Below are 26,793 nucleotides of genomic sequence, written 5' to 3'. Positions count from 1 at the left end.
GATTATCCAAACGTCGGTCAACCGAACGACCGCTTAACCGAACATGTCACTGATAAAGATGACGCCGCCAGCATCTCTTCAATCAGTGCTCCAGAAAGTGAAGATGAAAGTATACCAACAGCTTCTGAGGCGTTCACTTGTTTAGATACTGCCTTGCGATGGTTTGAAGCCCAAGATGAAAGTGACCACTTTCAGATATCTGTAATGAAAAAAGTACGTGACGTAGCTGCTCGTAAGCGTGTAGGCTTGCTTAGACAGACCAAAATAAAGGATTTTTTAAAACGTTAATTTTGTGTACTGTGTGTATTGTTCATGCAAAATGCGTATGTAATATGTACATATTTTTGTTTAATAAACTGTACCACATACTATATATTCCTACTAAAGTTGCCTTTGTACGTTACTTTGTAATACTTAAAGAGATGCCTGTTTTTATGAATAAATTTACTGTACAGTACTTCTTTTTGGCAAATAAACATGTACAGTTCGATTATCCGAACAAACCAGTTTTCCGAACACCCATGTCCCCCAATTACTTCGGATAATCGACGCTCTACTGTACTAAATTGTGACTATAAATTAATGGCAAAGATCTTAGCAAATAGGTTAAAGATAATTTTACCACAGATACTCAGTGAGAAACAAACATGCATTGGCAAAAAGCATAACATATTCAGTGCAGTTGGAGGGATTCGCGATCTGATATCCTATTATATGGTGCAGAAACTTGATGTGTATGTGCTTTCTTTTGATTTCAAAAAAGCGTTTGATTTAGTGTCACATGACTACCTGTTTGAGGTGCTAGAGGCATATAGATTCAGTGATATGTTTATTAATATTTTTAAAGGTTTCTATCAAGAAGCAAAATCTCGGATAATGGTCAATGGATTCCTGTCGTCCCCAATAAATATAACAAGATCAATTCCGCAAGGATGTTCACTAAGTATGCTCTTGTTTGCATTAACCCTGAATCCTTTGCTGCAATATATCAGGAAAACTACTCCCGACGAGATACACGTCTTTAAGGAAAACCAAGTGTTTGCTTTCGCAGATGATCTTTCTACTTGTATCACTACAAACGAGCAAATGCAAAAAATGATGGCAGCGATACATATATACTGCCGCGCTAGTGGGGCCAAAATAAATATGGAAAAATCAAAGGTGCTACCCTTTGGCACATGGGATCAAAAATATCCAGATATAGGGATCCCATATGTGCAGGAATTTAAAATATTAGGAATAGTTTTTCACAGGGACAAGGAACAAATGTTAGAATCAAATTGGCAAAAGATAGCGAGAGACATTTGCATACAATGTTATAAGATGCGAAGCAGACAGTTAAACATGATACAACGAGTGTGGTTTTTGCAAACATATATGTTTAGTAAATTAAACTATACGGCCCAAGTGATCCCAATCAATCAAAAATACCTCAGAATAATGAATTCAGCAATTTTTTGGTTTATGTGGTATGGACATTTTTTTTTTAATACCACTATCCAATCTATGGCAAATGAAACTAAAAGGAGGATTGGAGCTGACAAATATTGAGATCAAATGCAAATCCCTATTCCTGGCATGATCCTATAAGCTATATGGCATTGAATATTCGATTACATCATTATGGATACAGTTATGGACGGAGGAATTTCCACCCAAAAATCCGCCAGATCTATGTAGATTGAAAAAAGGACCAATATATCTACGAAGTTTGATGCAAGAATTCAGTTATGTGGTGCTTCCGCCAGAAGGTGAAGACTCTCTCAATACTTATATACACTGTTTCACAACCAGTTGCAGATACCGACTCACTGCAATGAAAAACATTTTCCCAATAACAGATGGCAAAATATTTGGAAAAACTTTAATAAAAAATTTCTGGATACATCACTGTATAGTGTTTGGTACAATATAATATCAAGAGACTAACAACTAATAAATGCCACATATGTGGAGAGATAGACACCACTAAGCATAGAATAGCAACATGTAATGGAGTACAGGGAATTTGGAAATGCCTAACGACATATCTAGGACAAATATGTCGAACAGCACCTCAGTACTTTCAACCGTCTATGTGTACAAGACCAGATTTCAAATATTTTCCAGAAAAGAAAAACAATGCAGTAATTTGGTTAATAGCTAATACAATATATTGGGTGTGGCAGAAATAGTTAGACGATGTAAAATGAACATAGAAATGTATCCCGATAAATAAAGTGTTCATTGTTGGTTTTGTTTTGTAAAGTGGTTCAAAGCATTTTGTATGCATGTAGTTTTGGTCGAATGTTCATTGCGCATGCATCGTATTTTAAGTATTACGTAATCCTTCCGTCAGTAGACATGGAGCGTTGGCCGAACGAACATCGCACTTTCGCTGTGGAGTGTTTTTTGAAGAACAAAGACTCTGCAACAATTACGCAGCGTAAGTTCAGGCGTCATTTTAACATTGGTAGAAATGGACAAGTACCGACACGACAAACTATTCTTAATTGGGTGAAGAATTTCCGAGCTTCGGCGTCTGGAACATCAAAGAAATCCCCAGGTCGTCATCGTATAGTGAGGACACCAGGAAACATAGAGATGGTTCAAGAGGCATTGGAACAAAGTTCGAGGAGTTCAGCTCGTAGGCATGCTGTGTCCCTTGGCATTTCAGATAGGAGTGTGTGGCGAATATTACACCAGGACCTACACTTCCACCCATTCAAAATTCAAATGATTCACAAGTTACTCCCTCAAGATTTCAATGAACGCGTTCACTTCTGTAATTGGGTGTTACAAATGACTAATGAGAACCCTAACTTTCTGCACAGGTTAATCATGTCAGACGAGGCTCATTTCCACATTAATGGTTGTGTGAATAAGCATAATTGCCGTTACTGGGCAAACAAAAATCCAAGGTTGCTGCATGAAGTGCCCCTTCATAGCCCTAAAGTAACAGTATGGTATGGTGTCTCTTTTGATGGAATTATTGGACCATACTTTTTCGAGAACGAGGATGGTGACACTGTAACTGTCATGTGCGCTCGATATGTGGCCATGCTCGAAAACTTCGTTCTCCCAGAACTGAGATGGCGTCGCCTTACACGGGTGTGGTTTCAACAAGACGGAGCCACGTCACACACAGCAAATGCTTCAATCAACATTCTTGGGAGGATGTTTCCTGGAAGAGTTATCTCTCGTCGCGGCAATGTTCCTTTGCCTGCACGCTCGCCGAATCTATCGACATGTGACTTCTTCCTATGGGGTTACTTGAAGCAAGTAGTGTATGCAAATTAACCTGCAACATTACAGGATTTGCGTGACTCAATTCAACTTGCAATCCAACAAACCCCGCTCAACATGGTGCAACGAGCTGTGAATGTGCTGAGGCGACGTGCAGAGATCTGTTTGACTACCCATGGTGCACACCTCAGTGAAATAATTTTCAAGAAGTAATTACCATATGTAATGCTTTTGTGTGTAAATTGTTGGCATATAAATGTTTTTTTTAATAAAAGTTCATTAAAGTAATAATTTTGCAAAAAAACATCGTCTAACTATTTCTGCCGCACCCTTCATTATGTATTTTGTAAAAAGTATGAGAGCAATAGCACTTTGTTCACACTGTATTTAAAAAGAACTAGATGGAAAATGTTACAATATCCAAAAATGTATGAGTATTTTGGAAATTACCTTAGTGTTGTTTAGAAAACAATAATTGTATACTTATGGTGTGAAAGTGTAAACAGGTATTTAATATATGGAGAAATGTATATTTATATTTTAGGTACAAATGTATGTTTACGCCAAAAAATCTTGTATCAGATAGCGAAAATGGGACTCTTACTATATTACTTACTATGTTAAAAATTCTATACAATATTTTAACGGACATTATGTAAGTAAACAGACCTATTTTGTACATACGATGATAAAATAAAATTTTGTTAAAAAAAAGTCGGTAGCGCGTCTGACTACCATGTTAAAGGTCCCGGGTTTGATCCCCGGTCGCTTCAAAGTGCTTCAAAGATTGCAAAGTGTGATAGTCGTGAGTTCCTATATACCTAAGCTGGCATGATACACTGATTAGTATCTTTATTTGTTTTGAAGTAACATACTAATTATAAATAATGTAATTGAAAGGGTGTTAATCGTATCTCCTATTTAAAAAATGTAGCATAATTTTTGGGGAAAATTTCGGAAAATGAATTGAACTGTTTTTTCAACTGAAAGAATGTATTTGCCAGTGAGAAGGAGCATATCTGGATTTCAGCATGTGACACCACTGCTCACGTATGCTAGGCATTGGAGTGCACCTGATACAGTTGATTTCCCTCTACAAAATTGGTGTTGAAAGGTGTGTTTAAAATTTTGTTTTTGTTAAGAAATAGTTTGATTTAATTGTACATATATTTCCTTATACATAGAAGAAAGTGTTACTTAATTTATTTTCAGTATTGAAAAGAAAAATCTTGGAGACTGTCCCTTTGCACTACTCTTTAAGCATCTCATACCGAGAATTTAGTTCTCGAAATATTGAAGGAGATTCGGAATGATGTAGTATAGTGTTTGCTTGTAGTGTATCCCAAAGAAATTAAAACAATTGAATCTGAATGTGTTTTCATTATTTAATGATATATATATAGTATATGAAAGAAGATATAAAGTTTCCTGGTTAAAGAGTAAATGAACAACAAGGATACCTCTCCTGTTCTCGAAAATCATATTGTTACTGTTAAGCCTGGAACACTTGAACTGCCAATACAAATACCATCAAATGTATGCAGAAACAGGTGTGAGTGATTGAAGAATAAAAGCTCTTCATCTGAATACAAGGCTGACATATACACTCATAAACTCAGACCACTAGTCGCCATTGATCTACATGGTCTTCAAAAGTAATAGGAGGACAATTTGAAAAACTTGTGTTTACCCGAGTGGAAGATTCTCAATTTTCCTTATCCTTATAATTCTCTTATATATGTACTTCTATAGTTTAATTGTGATGGTATGGATGAAAGATGTGTAAATGCAATTTGTGAAGTGATAAACATGTGTTGTAGTGGCTTTGTGTAATGCAGCTTGGAGCCAAGAGGTTCTATGTATGTATCTTGGTTAAGGCATTTTGTCATTCATCCTCATCATCAGAAATAACCTAGAAATGCAGAAAAGCAAATTAAAATAATCCAAATGGATACAAGAAACAAAAAAATACCAGGAAGGTTCAAAAGTGTTTAGCATTTTGCAGAACAGAGGTCGATGGTTCTCCAAACAGGTGTTAAATAGGTACAGTGTAGTGGGTATTCGTCCTCATCTGCTCACACCCGTAGGCTTAAGAATCGAGATGAGAATGTTTGAGGAGAAACTTGTTTGTGTGCCACTGCTGATAAGGGTTGAATGCTACAGCTGTAGTGAAGAAAATCTATGTAGTGCACGCTATTGAAAAGAAAAATCCAACTCTTTTAGTCTGAAAACAACAGTCTTATCTATAAGCCAAGGTGTGCACGAGCAGTTACCACCATTACTAAAGTCCTACTCCAAACACCCTTAAAGCAGCGGCTGGCAATTAGCAACAGAAGAATTGTATGGATCATTTGCTAGCTGCACCAGCTTGGTCATCAGGTGACTTTGAATGATAAGCCGTGACCTCATGCCAAGCTCAACAACTTGTCACCCTTCCTTTACCTTGGTGGGGACTCGTAACAAATTATGACAAGTGAGTCTTTTGTGGTATCCAAAGATTGGATAGCAGTGGATGTGGTTCAAATGGCGGTTTAAATATTGAATTTTGTATGTTAGAACTTCGAAGGTCCTCCCCACTGGAAGCTTTTTCCACATGGTTCAGAATTCAATGGGAACCCATATGGAAACCAGCTGCAGCAAATGTAAAATGTTCTGCTCTAGATATACCCTGCAATGGTGAACCGATAGAAAGTCCTCATACAGTGTGACAATGTCCCATGATAAAGGGTATGCTTGGTCTGAAAGAAAATTCAGGACTTTGATAGGCCTGGAAATACTACCACACCCAGCCTATAACCTTGACTTTGTGCCATCCGATTATCACTGTTTTGTTCCATTGCATGCTTCTTGAGGGGCATCCCTGATCACATAGTGGTACTGTCATTATCTTCTAATCAAGGGGTCATAGGTTCGAGGTGCAGTAGTGAGTACATTATCATATCTAGAAAATATGGGTTTCACACAGATATTACATGGAAGAATCCGTTCATTTTATTCTTTAAACATGTATGTTCTAAAAGAAATGTGTGGTAATTTATACAGCTGACTAATAAAACTTGTTCTTTAACTAGGATATATTTAAGACGTGTAAGTTTTTCCACACTTAACATTTCTTTGAGTCCTGTCTTCATGAATTAAGCTTTCCTTTATGTAAATAGACCCAATTTCAGTTATTATTATTGGATGAGTTAATTGTTACTTAAATAATGAGTTTGATTGTTGTAGATAATGGTACTATAGAGACAACAGACAAACACAAATACCTGTTAATAAAGATGAAAAATGATTTCAACGAAACAATCAGTTTACTCGGCTTTCAGTGTACAATGAGGATAAGAAGGATGGCTCTAATGAAAAGAATCGATAATGTCATTGGAAGAATCACATGGCTTCTTAAAGGTTAGTTTTATGTGTGTTAAGCACTTTGCATACCTACCTAATTATCCTAAAAGTTGTGCAAAATTTGAAGTTTCCTTCGATTTTGTGCTAATCAAGGTAAATTGATTTAAATTGCGATTTAAATCAAGATTTAAATAAATAGTATATAGAATAATGTACATAAGGATTTTGTATATATCAAATTTAAACATATATACTTCTAAAGCACTTTTCCTATTTTCAGGAGAATACATACAAGGTCTGTTCAAAAAGAAACCGAACTCCTCTTGTAAAGTGTGTATATAAATTTGTTGAAGAAAACCGACAGTGGTGGTGCCTAGCGGTGTCCTTAGTTATTAACTTCATCCAGTTTCAAGCGGTTGCTAACCGCAGTACTGCAGTAGATAGCTTTGAGTGCAGATGTGTTTAGTGCCCACCGCAATTTTCAGTTACCCTACTATGAAGTAACAGAAAGGGAAGAACAACGAGTATGTGTGAAATTGCAGAAAACTTTCAGAGACGTACGGCATGTTACATAGAGTCTATGGCGATGAATATTTCAGTTGAACAGTGTTATGAATGGTACAGGCGTTTCAGATCAGGTTGAATCTGCATTGAGAACAGCGAATGAGAAGATCCCATGTTAAAGTGATGTTGATCATGTTCTTCGACTGGAAGGGGATCGAAGTTTGTGTCGGATGGTTCCACAGTGAATGCAGCAGTCTTCTTCAATGCCATGCAACAATTTCAAGAAAAGGTGTAGCGCAATAGGCCACAGATGTGGTTGATCAAGTCCTGAATGGTTTGTCACGATAATGCGTGTGCTCATTCCTCGCTCGTTGTCCAGTAGTTTTTGGCAAGGTATCAGACACCAGTTGTCCCTCAATCGGCCTACTCTACTGATTTGGCACCAGCAGACTTCTTCCCCTTCCCAAAGTTGAAATCAATCCTCTAAAGTTGCAGATTCCAGACAATAGAAGAGATCAAGGGGAATTCGCTAAGGGGCCAACAGGCCATTCCAGAACTGCAGTTCCAGCAGGCCTTCCACGTTTGGAAGAAATGCTGGGAGCAGTGTGTACACAGTGGAGGGGAGTACTTTGAAGGAGACAGGTCGAAATAGCTTGTGAATATTACCATTTTCTCAATTTTGTAAAAGTTTGGTTTCTTTTTGAACAGCCCTTTTATAAGAACAGATAAAAGTAAAGACAAAAGAAATTAAAAACAAGACAGTAAACACTTAGTGACTGAGTATATTGTTGTAGTCAGTCCGCAATTTTGATACCTGTTAGTAACAGGTTCCAGGTTTGAGCCTCAGTCTGGACATGCATGCTCCTTTGCTAGTGTCTATCCATGTGCTTTATCTAATCACCATTCATTCTCATTATCATTATTAGATTTAAGAGCTACAAAACGTAGCAAAAGAATTCAGAGCAAATGTCAGAACAGAAATATACACTCACAATCGCACATACTAACACATATATGTGTAGAATCATTTCTAACATATTGAGATGTAAGAGGGGATATCAAAAAGTAAGTGAGTAATTTTAATACAGCCAAAATGGAAATGTATTCACAAAAACTGAAATATACATTTTGAAGGTTGAACATTACTTTACTTTTCTACATAACTTTCATTCACATTTATACATTTGTCCCACCGTGGCACCAATTTTTCGATGCCCATGCAGTAGATATCGTTCGGCTGGATGCGTAACCAACTATGCATGCCTGTTACAACTTCCGTGTCGCAGCTGAAGTGTTTACCACTGAAGGTGTTCCTTCAGTGGGCCAAAGAGGTGAAAGTCTGACGGGGCCAGATCTGGATGCTTGAGGATTTCAAAATGCCAGGAACTGGCATTTTTCGTTACTGATGCAGCTACATGGAGACGAGCATTGTCATGGTAAGTGCTGACCTCCTCCAGAGATTTTGTCGGATGTTGACGATGCAGAGCAGCTCGTAGATGATCTAGTGTTGCACAATATGCAGCAGCATTTACAGTTGCTCATTTTACCACAAAATCAGCAAGAATGACACCCTGGCTGTTGTAGAAAATAGTAAGCAAAACCTTTCCTGAATATTTTGTGTTGGGGCGAGTTTGTGTGTTTCCATACGAGACTCTGTCACTTTCGTTCAGGGGTGTAATGAAACACCCACGATTTGTCCCCGGTAACAATGTAGTGGAGGAATGCATTTCCAGCCCTATTGTACTGGAGCAAATGCTCAAGACTGTATCCCATATGGTCCTCCATATGCTGTGGTGTGAGCGTCTGGGGACCCATCTCACTGACACTTTGCGATACCCAAGTTCATCATGAATGATGGAATATGCACTGCCATATGGAATGCTAACTGCCTGTATCTGCTGTTGTTTGGATTGTTGACCGCCGGTCCTCCTGAATCAATGCCTCCACAGCGTCAATGTTGTTCTGTGTGTGGGATGTGTGAGGCTGTCCAGAACAGGGTTCATTGAAGACATTTACATGCCCTTCGTTGAACTTCTCACACCAGTTACAGACATTTATGAATGTCATGCATGTGTCACCATATACTGCACACAACTCACGATAGATTTCAAGTGGTTTCTGTCCCTTTCACCACAGAAACCGAGTCACACTCTGCAGCTCAACTGTGTCGAACGTCTCAAGCATAGCTGCCATTTTGAAACAACTGCCTCACGGCATGCACAAGGTGCACACACACCCATTCCATCTCATGGAAAGGTGGCGAAATACATGTACTTCCAAATGTATATTACATGTTTTGTGAATACATTTCTGTTTGGCTGTAAAAAAATTACAAATAACTTTTTGATATCTCCTCATAATTAGGAACATGACTTTACATTTCTGTGCACTTTTCAATAACTAAATATACTACATTTAAAGTATTTCCAATTGTGAAGATTCTACTTATATATAATCCATTTACAGCTGAAGTTTTCTACAAGGACAAAAATTCATAATTGTGAGAGAGATTATAAGGAAAAACTCAAAATTAAAATCTCAGTAATGCAATTCCCATGATGACTGTACTGATAATGAACATATGCTTTTATCAATTCTCATTGATAATGGTACCCAAACATTTCCACAACTTAGAGTGTGGTAAATATTGGAACATAATATCATTAAATTTGGTGAATTGTCCTGTGGTATAAACAAATATAAAATACAGGGGCTTTGTGAAACTCAAACTTCAGTAAATGGCATGATCTGCTACAAACAGATTTAAAATATTGCATTCTTTACTTGGCATCTCAAATGAGTTGTTAGTTGTTGTCAATAGTTAAATTTTCATTTTTACCTAACACTTGGTTCCAGGCTGTAAGCATATGTAACAAATAAGTAACATATGAATTATCAATATCTTATCAATGTTGATGATTTTCTGGTGTTTTGACAATTCTTTTTAAATACTTATTGATTTTTTTGACAAGATAATTAAGCAAACTCTCAGTATTTGACATTAATCACAATTTCGAGGGGACAACTCATGAGAGATTTTGACTTTATTAAAATAGTTGTAAATTGTGCACACTTTCTTCCCTTATCTAACCCACATATCTTGAAGGGCACTGTGGAAACAGTAATATAGATGCCATAATATGTCTTTCAAGAGCAAAATGTCTTCTGTTCTCACAGCTTATTATTTACTCATTTCTCATGCTTCTCTCTTCCGTTCACTGAATGCCACATTTTCTTTTCCTTTGGAAAACTACGTATTGGGTTCTACAACTAAAATATTGAGGTGTCTTTGCTCGTCTCTTGGATCCAAAATGTGGGTGAAAAATGGACAATAAAACTAGTCACTTCCTCCATCAGAGGGTAGCATTTATCATTTAGGCACACTCTCACTGGTTGCTACTGATGGTTATTAAAAACCAGTGGCACATAGTGCTGTGACAGGAACAGCTCAGCTGAGGAAACTAGAGTGCATTTTGTTGTTTCTAGAGGTCTGCAACTAAACCATGAACAAAACTTGATATTCTAGCATACTTTCCTAAAGCATATAATAAAGGAATCAGTTGAAACATTACACCAAGAAAAGCAGTTATTTGATCATAACAACTAGAAATTAAGAGAATTCAAGCAATACTTGCATACAACATGATAAAAAGTACTGATTACGATGATTTACAAAGATTTTACACTAGTCGTGTTTCTCTGGTTTTATAGTTTGTGATTTTTAACATCAAGAAATAAACTATTCAATTGTACTTTCTGATAATGCTCAACATAACTAATCAAGTTTAATGAATTATTTTCCCTCAAACTGAATCTCTTACACTTACTTTATGAGATAAATGGTTGAAATCAGTTAATGGACACACATCAATCACATACAGATTCTAATTTTTTATCTAACACTATATTTAATGTGTCCTTAATGGCATGATACAATACACAGGGGAAAGTTTTCCACTTTTATGTTTTCAAGACAATACATTAACTGTAACCACTTACATTTAAACAATGTAAACTACTTGACTGGCGATTGCATTGTATTTTATGTTTCCTGTTCTATTTTTGTATTAATTCAAATTTTACAGGGGTCCACCTTCCGGCAAGGCATCCAAAAGCCATCCTCACTTCCATGTTTTACACCCCAGGCCAACAAGCATCTGGCACCTAGACCCATGATGAAGATAATCCTTTGTGCAGTTATGTTGTCCTGTGTTTGTTCCCTTGTATGCTGAGTGCATGTTTACAATCTCAGCTTTAAAATTAGGTTAGAATATTATGGTCCTCTGAAATAGTGTAGTTTAGTTCTTGTTAAGTAATAAATAGATTTTGAGATATTGATTACATTTTTAGGTAATGCGGTATTGAGTATATATTTACACATTGAGTAAAAAAAGTTCTGACCAAACATATTTATTTTCTTTTTAGAGGCCCATCTTCAATTATGTTTTAGTTAAGGGGCTTATCCCAATATTCCATAATGGGTAAAATCAGCCTACATGCTGATCTGCCCATAATATAAAATTCATTGGAATCCCAAAGAGAAGGAGGAGAAATTTCTGTGCATCAGATCTGGGAGTGAGCAAAAAGTTCTTTGCCAGAACACAGACAATCAGTGAGCTTAGAGAGACACAATAGCCTCAACAGATGCTCTACTTCAACTGTACCAAGAGTGGAAAAACAAACTGTTATGGTAAGTAATTGACTTTATTTGCTCCTTTCTATTTTCTCCCTTCCTTCACCTAAGTACATTCACAATTTCTTGCTGCTGTCTCTTCCCCTTGCTGCACTCTGTTATCTCTATCTCCCTCTTCCCCTTGATGGATTATCATCCTTCAAATTTTCTCACTTCTCTTTGAAGATAGTCCATTCTTTTAACTCTCTTTTTTCCTCCTTGGTAAGTAATTTCCTTCTGTGTTCCTTTTGCTTAGAGAACTTGCTTCTTTTTGTCTCCTTCTATCGCCTTGGAATTAGTTAATCTCTTTCTTTTATCTTATGACAACATGCTTCTAATTACTCTCCCTTATGTAATAAGCCTTTTCAGAAGGCGAGTGTATTTAGTAGTCGACTTTCCATGTTGTCACCGAAGTTCCAAACGAGTGTACCTTCATTAATTTTATCAAAATAATACTCATCGTCTTCATTGCAATTTGCCAAAATTGACAAAAAGCTATCTCCTCCTAATACTTGTTCCTTAATATCTACCTCTCAATTTCCTTTAACTCTCTTCTTCTCCTTTGGGAATATACAGTCCATTATGTTCATCCCGCTTTCTTGGAGGGCACTTTACTTTATATCAGCGTTCATTCTCCCACAAATACATGTTTCTTCCTATCTTCCTTTTGATACCTTTTACTTCCATCCATTCTCCTTCTTAAACTTTATTTCTGCTGTCTCTTCTTATCTTTTTGAAGTAAATGCCACTTACTATATCATTCTTTCTCCTATCACCTCTCCTTGTCCTTTGAGGACTTGCCTCCTCATATCTCCCTCTCCCTTTACCTTGGAAAAATTGCCTCCTTCTATATCCTTCCTTTCTACTAGTAGGGAATTTTTGTTGTTTTACCCTCCCATTCTACTTGGAACGCTTGTTCCTATGTTCCTTGAACATCATTCGAGGACTTGCTTGTTGCTATCTTCCTCTGTACACATTTTTTGTCTCCTCTTACCTTTATCCCTTATCCTTGTGAATGTTTTTCTCCTCTCTCTCTCTCTCTCTCTCTCTCTGTCACACACACACACACACACACACACACACACACACACACATATTTCTCTGCAGTATTGCCATCTACTATTTTCTACACCCTCAATGATTAACAAGTTTGATTTTATTTTTCTGTCTTCTACTTAGATTATTGCCTCCTCTAATTATCTTCCTTTGTCATTGGAGAATTTGCATCCTTTCTTTTCATTCTAATAAGTTTATATTTCTCCTCACTTGCTTCTCTTAATTTAGAGGACTTGCATCCTCTTCATATTTGCCTTCCTTCTCTTTCGAGAATGTTTCTCCATACCCCCTTCTTCTTCTCCTACTTGTAGAATATCATCTCTCAACCTGTGTTTCTTCTTTCCTAGAATGAACTACTCCACCTTTTCGCCAACCCTTATTCTTGGAGCACTTATATCCTGCTATCTAATTTCCTTCTCTTTCAGGAAAGAAATTCACCAAGTTGAGGACGGCATGTAGGAGGAAATGAGTCCTCTATGGAGAATGGAAGGTGAGTGATGGAGAGGAATTCACAAATGAAACACAGAAGATTGTGAACACACACACACTATTCAACGATGGAAAGGAGGAGGAAAGTAATGCATTAAGTGTATGAAAGGGGACTGGAAGGACTTAGTCCTCGGAGGAGAAATGAAGGTGGTAGAAGGAAGAGTGTAAAAGGTAAGAGGAGAGATAAGAAAATCCGAGTCAGTCATGAAGAATGACAGGTGAGAGAAAGAATACAATCCACTATATGAAAAATGAAGGATCCCAATCCTCCTATCTTCTTCCATTCTCCTTGAATTATTCGGTTCTTCCTATATCCTTTCCTCGTCGAAAGTGGCTTAAACTCCTTCTATCTCCCCTCTCCTTGGTCATTTAAGTTCTTGATATAACCCTTTCTTAATGTGCTGGGTTTCCTTCCTTCTATCACTCTTCATTCTCCATGGAGAACTCAGTTTTCATGTACACATCCAGTGTCACTTTTTTATTCTTCCTCATTCACACTCCTTGTATAATAAAGTTAATTACTCCTCTTCCACTATGATTGGTGGATTTACTTCAGTTCATCTCACCATTTCTTTTTGCAAGACTAGATTATCCCTATTTTCCCCTTCTATCTCTATAAAGGAATCGCTTCCTCCTATCCTCTTCCATTCTCATGCTTGAAGGACTAAGTTTTTCCTATCTCCTGTCTTTCACTTCATGTACTTCCTCCATTTCTTTCCTCTCACTCCTCCTCTCACTCCATTCACTCTTCCTGCCACTCTACATGGAGGAGACAATTCTTCCTGTCTCTCCTCTTCCATTTGCGGATTTTCTGTCTTGTGTGACAAATCATTGTCACTCCTCAATTTAGTAGATTTCTATTCTTCCATTCCTTTCCATTCTCAATGAAAGATTGATTAACTTCTTCCTATCTCCCCTCTTGCACCTTGTGTATTCTGTTCTTCCTTGTATCTCCCATTCCCAATGGATGATGGCACAGTTCTTCTATAAGTATTTTCTTCCACTTGGGGGAAATCCACCAAGAGATAATGGGAAGATAGCAAAGACTGAATTCTCAATCTACACCAAGACAGAGATAGTAAGAATAAACCCGCCAAGGAGAAGGAGAATATATGAGAGGAAACGAATCAGAAGAACTGAGTCCTCCATGGACAATGGAAGAGCAGAGGAGAAGAATACATCAAGCGGAGCATGGGAGATGGAAAAATCGAATCCTCCATGGAGAATGAAAGCTGTGAAGTTCAACTAAAACTGCAAAGTAATAGAGGCCAGATTGAAATAACTGAGTCATCCACGGAGAATGGAAAATGAGATGAATAAAGTAGTGCACCAAATGGAAGAGAGGAGATAGAAGGAACTAATTTCTCCATAGAGAATGTAAGGTAAGAGGACAAGAATTTAGCAAGTTGAAGAGGAGAGACAGGAAAAACTAATCCTCGAAACAGATAGAAAAGTGATAGAAGAGAAGAAATTCATCAAGTGGAAAAGGGGATATAGGAAAAACTGAGTCCTATATAAAGAATTGAAGGTAAGATGAGGAAAGGAAATCACTAAGCGGAAGAAAGGAAATAGAAATAACTGAGCCCTCCATGCAGAATTGAAAATTAGAGAAGGAAAGGAATCCAGTAGAGGGAGATGTGAGATAGGAAGAACTGAGTCCTTTGTAGAAAGTTGAAGCTGGGAGGTAAATTGGAATCCACCAAGTGAAAGAATTGACTTGAGTTCGATCTTGTTAGCATAGATAGGCAGGACGGAGTCCTTCATGAAGAATAGAAAGTAAGAGGAGGAGAAAAGAAAACAACCAAGCAGTAGACAGTACTGTGTAACACATTGAGAACGGAAAATGAGGACAAGGAATGAAATTCATCAGGTTGAAGTGGAGAGATAGGAGGGACTGTGTCCTTGAAGCTTAATGGAAGTGAATGGAAATGAATCCACCATGTCCATCTATTACATTCCATTCTCCACGTAAGACACAGTCTTCTATCTCCTACCATTATGCTTCAAGGACAAAATCTCCCTATGAGGATATAGGAAGAACCAAGTCCCCCATAGAGATTGGATGGTTAAGGTATAAAATGAATCCACTAAGTGGAAGAGAAGACATAGAAGGAGCCAAGTATTGCATGGAGAAAGGAATATGATATGAGCAAATGAATCGACCAAGTAAAATGGAGGAGGGTATAAGAGGAATTGAATCCCTTCTCGTAAATGGACCTTAGAGAATGAATGAGATCCACCTAGTTGGAGAATAGCCTTTTGTTTACCAGCTATCTATAAATATATACCTCTAGGTATACCTCTTGTTTACCAGCTATATATAATATCGCTATTTTTCACTGGAATGGCGTGTTTCTTCTTTTATATTATTGTTAACACATATACTGCACCATAAAGACGATTTCCCCCATAAAAAGGGGGGTGGAAATGCCGGGAAAATGGCGGCTTCCTTTGAAACTGAGTCAGTGGTGCATAGACATGTTTTGGGGGTACATGTTGTGTTCTATTGCTCATATGATAATAGTGCAATGTTTTTCTTGTTCCAAACATGCCTGCGATCATTTCCATGTGTATTTTGACAATGTCCTGCACTTTGATGTCCAGGGGCGGAGGGGCATTTTTCTTCAGAAATTTTGGAATTTTCCGGTTCCTCCCCTCCCTCCACCATATATACACTTAATGTGCATAAATTTTATATAGTCCGATTTTGTGGTTTATTCCACGTATAACGGTACTTGATTCGTCCGTCTAGGGCAATTAGCTTGAGACCTACAGTCGTTTCAAGGTAACTGTGCATTTTCCTGAAAGGCTCATATCATTTTAGGGGTACAAGTCGTGTTGTATTGTTCATATCATAATAGTGCAATTTTTTCTTGTTTCAGACATGCCAGCGATAATTTCCATGTGTATTTTGACAATGTCCCGTACTTTGTTGTCCAGGTGCGGAGGGGCATTTTTTCTGAGATTTTGAAATTTTCCGGTTCCTCCCCTCCCCCCGCATTCATGTATACACTCAATGTATATAAATTGTATGTAGTCCAAATGTATGGTCCATTGCGCATATAACGATATATCATTCGTCTGTCTAGGGCAATTAGCCTCCGATCTACAGTCATCTAAATTAAAATCTGCATTTTGCTTAAAATTGGCCCGGTAGCAAGGAGCTTACCTGGCAAAATGGGCTTGGTAAACAAAAGGATAGAGTTAGGAATAACTGAGTCCTTCATACGCACTTGAATGTGAGTGGAAGAAAGATATCCACCATGTGGAAGAGGGGAGATAGAAGGAACTAAATCCTCCATGGAGAATAAAATAATGGAAATATAGGAAATGGAAGAAGGAGAAATAGGAAGAAAAGACTCCCCCAAACAGAAGGGAAGAAGAAAGTAAAAGGTGAAGCAGGGAACATTGGAAGAACTTAATGTTTTAATTAGAAGAGGGATAGGACACAGGAGAAAATGATTTCACGAAGGACAGAAATTGTAAAAACGATAGAATGAAGTGCTGCAAGAAAAGTGGAGAGATGAAATTAAGTAAATTCACCAAGGATAGTGGAAGGAGAGACAGGAAATGGAGAACGAATGAGATAGGAAGAAGTAGATTCCATGAACACTCAAAGGATATAGGAGGAGCTGAATACTCCATAGTAAACAAAAGGTGATATAAGGACGTGAATTTAACACTAGAAAGAGGGAGATATATATATGAGGAGATGAAATAGAACAAGGGAAGAGAAAAGCGAAAGGGAAATCGCAAGAAATAAATCACCAATGGCAAGGGAAGAACATATGAAATACTGCGTTATCCAAGGACAATGGAAGAAGATAGAAGGAAATGATTGAAGTGATTCCACAATGAACAATACATGAGGAAAACTGATTCCTTGAAGAAGAAGGAAGGGGATAGAAAGTTCCACCAGGGACCAGGGAAGGATATAGGAAGATCTGAGTCAACCAAGGATAACAGAAGAAAAGATGAGGAAAAATTCCACTATGAAGATGAGGCATAGATAGGAGGTATGATACTCTCCTAGGAGTCATGGGATTTAATAAATCAACCATGGAAAGTGGAAGGAGAGATGAATACTGAGTGCTCCTGGAAGAAGGAAGGTGATAAGAGGAATTAATTTCACGAATGACTAAGAACACAATATCTGCACGGAATTGAGTAGGAGATATGAGGAGCCTAATTCACTTCGGGGGCAGGGAAAGTTAGGAAGAACTTAGTCCTCTGAGAAGAATGAAAGGGGTGGAAGGAATAAATGTACCAAATAAAATAGGAGAAGAGAAGAAAGGAAATAGGTTGAAGTAAATCAGCCAAGGAGAATACAAGGCTATAGAATGAACTGTGACCTGCGAAGAGACTTAATGGAGACAGGAGAAATTAAATCCACAAAGTGAAAGGAATACAGATAGGTAGAACTGAGAACTTCAATGTGAAGATTAGGTGGTAGGAGGATTGATTCCATGGAACGGAAGGGGAAGATAGAAAGAACTGAGTCCTCCATGAAGAATGGAGAGAAATAAGAGGCAGATGATTAATCAAGAACATAGGAAAGATATATTACGGACTGAATTCACCAATAGGACTGGAAGAAGATAGGAGGAAGGAAGTCAACCAAGGGGAAGAGGAGAGAGAGAGAGAGAAAGTACTGAGTTGTCGATGAACTGTGGAAGGGGAGAAGAGGAAAGGGATCCTTGCAAGTTAAATAGGGGTGATAGGATGGAACAAGTTTTAATCCCCCAAGGATAAGGGCATGAGAAAGAGCATGAAATAAATTTACGATAGGTAAAGGGTGGATATATGATTAACTTAGGTCTCCATGGAGAATGAACAGTGAAAGGAGGAATGGAATCCACCAAATGAAAGAGGAGAGATGGAAAGATCTTAGTCCTTCTAGGAAAACGGAAGGAGTTAGATGGGAGGGAAAGGAAGGGAGAGTGGGAAGTAAATCCACCAAAGACATGGGGAGGTTATGGGAATGACTGGGTCCTCCAAGGATATTGAAGCAAGTGAATATAGCACTGGAAAACATGGATAAAAATAGAATTGAGGCCAACAAGGAGAACCGAGGGAGATAGCATGATATAAATCACTAAGGATATGGGAGGAACATAGGAAAATCTGAGTCCTACAAAGAGAATGGAAGATGAAAGGAGTAAGGAAATCCACCAGGAGGACAACTATAAATTGAAAGATCCGAGTCCTGGAAGGAGAAGGAAGGGAATACACAATTACAGAATAGAGAAGAGTGGAAAATATGAAGAACTGAATCTTCCAAAGTGATAGAAAGATGATAGGATACATGTAATGATAATGGTGAACGGTGGTAAAATGAATTGAGTCCTGCAAGGAGAAAGGTGAGATATGGAAGGAATTAATTATGGAATGGATAAGGGAGTGAGAGAGACCTGATTCCTCCAAGGATAAGTAAGTGATATGTGATAAAAATAACTTCATCAAAGAAACGAGAATGAGGTAGAAAGAACTGAGCCCTTCAAGGAGAAGGGAAGGAGAAAGGAAGAACTGTGTCTTCCAAGCAGATGGTAAAAGAAAGATAGGCAGAATGTATGTATTTTTGCTAGATAGTATTTTGTGTCAGTTTTGGTATTGATGAGGATCAGTGATGACAAGTGATGAAGGGGCACTCATAAAGAACATCCAACTTCCGGCTCTGAATCGAACATAGAAACTTCCATGGCAATCTTAAATCTACCACTTAATGTGCTCATCCAGGGAACTGTTGATGGAAAGAACTGAGTTCACTGAGGGAAGAGATTTTGATGATGGTTATTATTTATCTATTTCAGTTGTTGTACTGAGTCCTTCAATGAGAATGGTAGGAGATTGGAGGAAGGGTATCCTATGGTAGGGGAAATAGGAAGAACTGAGTCGAGAAACAGAGGAACAGAGGAAATAAATCCACAAAGGAGAATGGAGGAAAAGAGGAGAAAGCAAATCCACTAAAAAGAGGAAAGGGAAAAATAACAGAGAGAGAGAGTATAAGAAATTTCGTACCTCAACATGTTCTTCTCCCATCTTGACTCGGTGATGGAGGATAACTGTTTAGTTACTCCAAGATCTGATGCACTATGTTTCTTCCACTTCTTCTTGCCATGTAAATGGGTTCTCTATAATAAAGTAAGAAATGATGTAAGAGCATAATAGGAAGCACAAATCAAATCATACTGGTGATGTTCATGTAGAATACATTGTTATTAATATGCATTAAGTTCAGTTTCAATTTATTTGGCTCTGAAATTTTCAGAACCTTCTTGGGTGATTAATGGATTCTCAGTGAGGACAATTCTGAGTGATATCTATTCCTTTTTAAACTTTATGTATATTCCACAATATTATCTGAGCATAACATTTACTTGAAACAATCTTTTTAAAACTACATATATTTCTAACATCTGAAGAACATGCAAAAACAGGGAATTTCTGTCTTCATAATGGCACCAAACCTCTCCTCCATGATTGAGAGTACTGACAGCATTTTAAAGAGAATTTGATCTTCATGAGCTTCCATGCAGATAAATAGTCAGCAGTCTCGCCTTTCATGTGAGCTCTTCTACATTTGGTTCCCATTAAAAGCTACAGTATATTGGTATTCAGAAGTACTGCACAGTCAATACTGTATTTCAGAAGACAATGGGAAACTAATGGAAAGGAAGAAGTAGTAGATATCAGTCTAGAAAACCAAAATAACAACTGATGGAACTTGATGTGCTGATAACTCATCACCCAATGAGAAACTGGCTCTCAAAGTTTTAGGTTTCAATGTTCAAATTATTACTCTTTAATGTTATCACTGGAAGTTATTTTTGTTTTCATTTTCGGCATTTATTCTTCCTTCTGAGTAATTGTCTTCACAATGCCAGATCAACACTGAAACAATGGGACTCCCAAAAGACATTGACTCTGGGACATAGTGAATAAATACATCAATATTACACAAATAATGCATGTTTTTGGACCATCAAGAAAGATGCGCAAAAATGAAACTACTCTTTCATTTATGATATGTAACTACAAAAATATATAAAAATGTTCTTGTATTCAAGTTTCATTCACATTTAAAAAACATTTGTGTTTGAACTCTTGAAACTTGTATATACAGAGTCCGTCAAAAAAATGTATACACAATTAAACGTACACTAATTCCATATTCTGTGTTAGTACTGAACTAAATTACATATCAGAGGTTTAATACAAGCTTTCTGCACCTGTTCACAGGTTTAATACAATCGTCCTGCACCCTTATGTTAAGTTACTTGAAGTGTTCAAAATGGCTGTCGTTAGCGACCAGACACATACCACAACAGCAAATGGTTGCTTGAATAACGTTGATCAATGTGTCCGCGGGGATTTCTGCACATAATGCTAAAATATCTTCAAGAAGGGCCTCCACAATTTTGACGATTCACTGTTCGTTTAGTTTGAATTGGGCCTTATCAGACCACACAATCTTCATCACAAACTCTTCATTCTCATCTGCCATACACTGAAACCATTCGCAGAGCTCCATGCAGCGATCAGGATCATCCTCATTTTATGTGTGCATTAGTCTTGGTATGTAGACTTTACACTTGGCAGCTTTCAGAATGCGTCGTACACTTGCACTGCTAACCCCTGTCTCGCGAGCACATTGTGTAGCAGATTTCTGAGGCGACGTTGCAAACTTTTCTAAGACCATAGCCGAAGAAGCATGAGTTGTAGCTGTACGAGGTCTTCCTGATTTTCCCTTGTGCACATCACCGGAAGTTGAACTTCAGCGATATTTTCAAACTTGAATCACCACTATAAAATTAGCTTCCATTACTCAAACGTCATGCATGCAGTGGCCATTTTGATTCACTATCATACGTCACGTGTTCGTCAAGAGAGCTATACGGGTACCGACATCTGTTGAGAAAACACCATACTACATGCTCCGCAGATAATTCAATGCAACTCTAAAAACAATACGCAGATACAATCAGTTAAAGGGTGTGTACATTTTTTGATGGACTCTGTATATTTATTCTTATTTAATTTAATTGAAACACTTCTAATTTGCTCATTCATGTGAAAATGAATTACAACAGTTTGTGGAGCAATATTAATAACATATTTCTTGAGTAGAGTTTCTTTCCATTCAGTATATTCTACATGAATGAAAGAATAATATCATTACGATTGAGTGGTTCATAAGTTAAACTTGATAACCCACAAAAGTATGAAACCAAGAAAAACACAAGTGAAAGGTTGGCCATTGCATTGTGACCCAAATGTTAATTGGTTAACTTTGATCTAATAACCAAAGTTTCTGGCCTGGAATGGAAGTTATTTTTAAATGTCCCTTCTCATCATTCATCCTCATATCACAATTTACCAAACGTGACAGAAAAATGACATTAAAATAACCAAATTAAGATTGCAATTACGTACATTGGATTGAAAAATACTGTAACAGACTTCAACACAAAGTTTGCCATACTTCATGATTGAGAAACGAAAGGAAACATTCTAAAGTTGCTCTGGAGCATTCCAGTGTTTCCTGTATAACATTCAAATACAAAATTTAAGGTTTTAAACATGGGATTGATTAACATATTCATAATTAACTGATTTCATACAATTATGATGTACTGATGTGTCCTCTGCTAACAATTGAAAAATAGAAAGTTCATTTGTGTAACATAAAAATGAATGCATGAAAAGCCTTAACGAAAATGTGTTTCATGTGTGACATTTTAAAAAAGTAGCAAAGTTTGACTTTATTTGATAACCTTTTTGTTGTGTAAAGCTTATGGGATACATACAATTATATTTTTTAACCGAAATATACAAATTATGTATATTCACAAACATTTAAACCCTATTGCAATTAAAAGTAATATTACCAATATTGATTCATTTTGTTATTTATGTGGATTAGGACCACTTTTCATGGAATGTCCCAAATACACATTATAAAAAACTTTTGATATGTTGTTAGCTAACACGCGTTATCCTAGTAAACTAACTAACTCCCTAGCCTTCTTAAACCCGAAGGTTTATGGCTGCAGCAACACAGGCCTTCCATCTTTCCCTATCTTGAGCAAGTTCTATATACTCTTTTCCATCCCTACCGATTTCCCTTAGGTCCATCTCAACGTTGTCCCTCCATCTTCGTCTTGGCCTTCCTACAGGTCTCTTACCATCTGGTTTCCCAACAAGAATCCTGTAAACTCCTCTTTCCTCTCCCATTCGTGCCACATGGCCTGCCCACCTAACTCTTCTTGATTTAATCATTCTAATAATATCTGGACATGAATACAAATTATGTAGTTCTAAATTATGTAACCTTCTCCACTCACCTGTCTCCTCATCCCTTTTTGGTCCAAAGATTTTCCTAAGGATCTTATTTTCAAATACTCTCAATTTATGTTCTTCTTTCAATGTAAGGGACCAAGTTTCACACCCATATAATACTACAGGCAAAATTACTGTTTTGTATATTTTAACTTTTAATTTCTTAGATATTAAACGAGAAGACAAAAGTTTATGAAGAGAGAAGTAACATGCATTTCCTGAATTGAGCATACTTTTTATTTCCTCTTTAATATAATTTTCATTTGTTAATATTACTCCTAAGTATTTGAATTTGGAAACTGGTTCAAACGATTTGTTATCAATAATTAGATTTTGATTATTACCTAACACTTGGTTTCGGCCTGTGAGCATATATTTAGTTTTCTCTTTGTTAACTTCCAAACCTATCTCTTTAGCAGTTTTGAAAAATATTTTAGCATTATTCTTAATTGTATTCACATCATCCCCCAGTAAGTCTACATCATCTGCATATGCTAACAACTGAGTCACACCATTTAATTTTAGTCCTTCTTTAGTTTCTTTTACCTTCCTAACAGCATATTCTAAGGCAAAATTAAAGAGCAACGGAGATAATGCATCTCCTTGTTTTAACCCATCATGAATTGTAAATTTGTCAGACATATTAATACCCACACGAATTTTACTTTCTTTTTCACTGGTGCATATTTTTATCATACTAACAAGCTTCTTAGGTATTCCAAACTCTACTAATATATTATATAATTTATCTCTCTTGACTGAATCATATGCTTTTTTGAAATCAATGAATAGCTGATGGACATTTTGATTATATTCCCACTTTTTTTCAAGCGTCTGTCTGATGTGGAAAATTTGATCTGTAGTTGATCTGTTACGTTTAAATCCACATTGAATATCACCTATAATTTCATTAGCATATGGGGTTAGTCTTGTTAAAAGAATGTTAGATAATATTTTATATGTTGTTGAGAGTAGAGAAATTCCACGGTAATTATTGCAGTTCATTTTATCACCTTTTTTAAACACAGGAACAATTATGGATTCTTTCCACTGTTCAGGGATTTCTTCTTTATTCCATATTAAACAAATTAATTTATGAATTTGACATATTAATGAATTTCCACCATATTTAATTAACTCAGCTGGTATTAAATCAATGCCAGGTGCTTTGTTATTCTTTAGCCTTTTAATAGCATCTTTAACTTCAGTCAAGTTAGGTTCTGGAACTAAAGGTTCTGCTGTGTGGACTTCATTTACTTCTGATTTATCTCCTACATGGACATTTAAAAGATCATTAAAGTAGTTCTTCCATCTATTTAGAATATCGCTTGGGTCAGCTAGAAAATCACCGTCTTTATGTTTTATCAAGTTTACTTTAGGTTGCCACCCCTTTCTAAACTGATTTACACCTTTATATAAATCTCTGATATTTTTATTTTTGCTGTTTGTTTCAATTTCGTTAATTTTGCTTTTCATGTAATCTCTTTTTTTACTTCTAAATGTGCGGTTAATTTCTCACTTTATTATATTATAATTGTTTAGATTTGTATCATCAGAGTTATTTAACCACGTAAGTCTAGCCTGATTTCTTATTTCTATTAGATTATGACATTCATTATCAAACCATGGCTTACTTTTTCTCGGTTTATGGTATCCTATACTTTCTTTAGCTGCTGATTCTATTGCATTACGTATGTGCTCCCAATTCTTATTTACGTCTGTTTCATTTATATTTTCATCATCATTTAAATCCTGCAAAACATCAAATCTATTTGACAGTTTAATTTGGTAATCTTTCTTAATTCTTTCATCAGTAAACTTTTCTGTATCAAATTTTAGAACTTTTAGATTTTGTTGCTTATGATTTATCACTGAGAGTCTTTCTCTTAATTTAGCAATTACTAAATAATGGTCACTGGCACAGTCAGCACCTCTATGTGTACGAACGTCAATTATACTAGTATGCCTTCTCTTATCAATGAGAATATGATCTATCTGATTATGAGTTTTACCATCTGGAGAAGACCAGGTATATTTATGGATATCTTTATGTTTAAAAGTGGTACTTATCACAATTAAATTCTTTGAGGTTGCAAAAGTAATCAATCTTATACCATTATCATTACTTAAATGATGAAGACTTTCTTTACCAATTGTGGGTTTAAATGTATCTTCTTTGCCAATCTGTGCATTACAGTCACCTAACAGAATTTTCATATCATACTGAGAAAATTTATCAAAGACCTGTTCTAACTCTGCATAAAAATCATCTTTAGTATTATCATCTTTATCTTCCGTTGGTGCATGTATGTTTATTAAAATAATTTTACACCACCTACCCTGTAAAACTGCATATGATATCCTATCATTAATAAATTCTACCGTTTTAAGAGCCGAGATAATTCTATTATTTATGAAAAAGCCTGTTCCAAAATTATGATTTTCAGTACCACCATAGAAAAAAGTATAATTTTTACTTTTACAATTCCCTTCTCTTGGCCACCTAACTTCCTGGACAGCTACTACATCTAATTTATACTTAACTATCTCATTAACTGTACACTGAAATGCCCCAGGCCGGTAAAGGCTCATCCTAGTTATCCTAGTGCTGCAACTTTTTATAGAAACTTCTTTGTTGTGTTAAGTAATGTATGGGCAAATTCAAATGCAGAAATTTTGCAGTAAAAATGTTGGTTCAGTTCTGGTTCATAGGCATAACCTGGAGAAATGCAAGCAGGGGCACTTGGTCTTGCAAAATTTTAAGTTTATTAAAATTTAGATGTTAAGAGATAAGAGTGTTAACATCTTGGTACCTGAGAAGTGAAGTGAAAAAGAGTAATATTTGTGATTTCGCAAATGTAACTGTTATTTAGCGAATAACAGTGTTTTTCTGAGATGGAAAAGCTTTTGATTCTATTCCAAAAATGAAGCCTCAAGTTCGAATATGTTCCCCAAAAGTAAGTCCCAAGTTACGATCATGTTCTGATTCATTTGTATGTTTTTACCTTTACGAATGGTGAATTGAGAAGCATCCATTAATACTTTAGTTCATTTTCATTTAACATTTGTAGAGGTGTGTCTTGTTCATTAGTTATGTATAATGTAAGAGTAGTCTTATTAACTTTTACACCACACAAATTGATGGTAAAAAAAAATATGATATTTTACAACAAATCCTAAGTAGATTTTCTACTTCTATTTTTATTATTTAACTTTCAAAGGAGGATTTGGCGTGTGATATCAATTTCTTTTTGTATTTTTGGTTTCTCGAAGCATTTACATTAGAAGATCATTCAACCTTCCATGAAAAGCCATGCAACTGCATTGTAATCTCAACCGTCCAGTGCAATATGTATGTTCTGCTATTTATAGCAAACAAATATTATGCAATTTAATAGTATATGCTATAATATAAATTTATAATTAAGGTGTTCGATACATAAAGGAGGCACATGACACAGTGGTTTGGATACAACTTTAAACTATAGCATTTCTTTGCATAAAGCAGACTTAAAACAAGAAATTAATTAATTAATATAATATAAATATAACATTAAACATTAAAATGTTCTGGAGTCAATTCAATTCTCATACAAATTATACTACTAGGATTATATTATGTACTTTTACTTTAGAATATCCATCTCCAGAGTATTCAATACACATGCTGCACAAACCTTTAAATTATCAAGTGTTGTCTGCGTTCCCCTGCTGATTTTTTGTAGGGTCCCTTCATTGCAATTAGGTTATGTTCATTCTGACTTGTAAGCGATAGAACACTGATGATTTCATGTCATTAATCTCATGAATAATCTCTTGGAATTGTGTAACCATAGTACTAATAGTACCCAACCACAACAATGAAACTTGCTACTCAAGTACAAGTAACAATTAGCTTCTCTGATCAACAATAATATTTAACTGATATGAAGTTAAGTCAATGCCATTGTTAGGATTGTGCAACTTGTGATGTCACAATTTTTTTCCACTTCCAAAATATTTACTTAATATAATTGAATCTCTTATTCACATTCATTTCTCATGCAAAAGTGATCAAATTAATATAGAAGAATGATAAGAAAAGGAATATTAGCAATACAGCTCCATTTGTATATTTACCACAGAAGAAGGAAACCAAAATTCAAACACAAGTTTACTGTGAAAAG

The 26,793-nt window shown here is 36.2% G+C and overlaps 1 long non-coding RNA gene across 1 annotated transcript; it reads right to left on the bottom strand.

The window, feature by feature from the left end:
* LOC145980411 (uncharacterized) lies at positions 1-26,433 on the bottom strand. Its single transcript, XR_014440850.1, has 3 exons — positions 26,305-26,433; positions 19,307-19,419; positions 1-199 (listed from the first exon to the last, which is right to left on the bottom strand). It is a non-coding gene; the product is annotated as an uncharacterized LOC145980411 (long non-coding RNA).
* Positions 26,434-26,793: the final 360 nt, after the last annotated feature.

Source organism: Lepisma saccharinum, chromosome 27 (genome assembly GCF_977018435.1).
Source record: "Lepisma saccharinum chromosome 27, izLepSacc3.1, whole genome shotgun sequence".
Taxonomy (NCBI): Eukaryota; Metazoa; Arthropoda; class Insecta; order Zygentoma; family Lepismatidae; genus Lepisma; species Lepisma saccharinum.
Note: the sequence above shows the minus strand (reverse complement) of the source record. Positions and strands in the feature narration are given on the sequence as shown.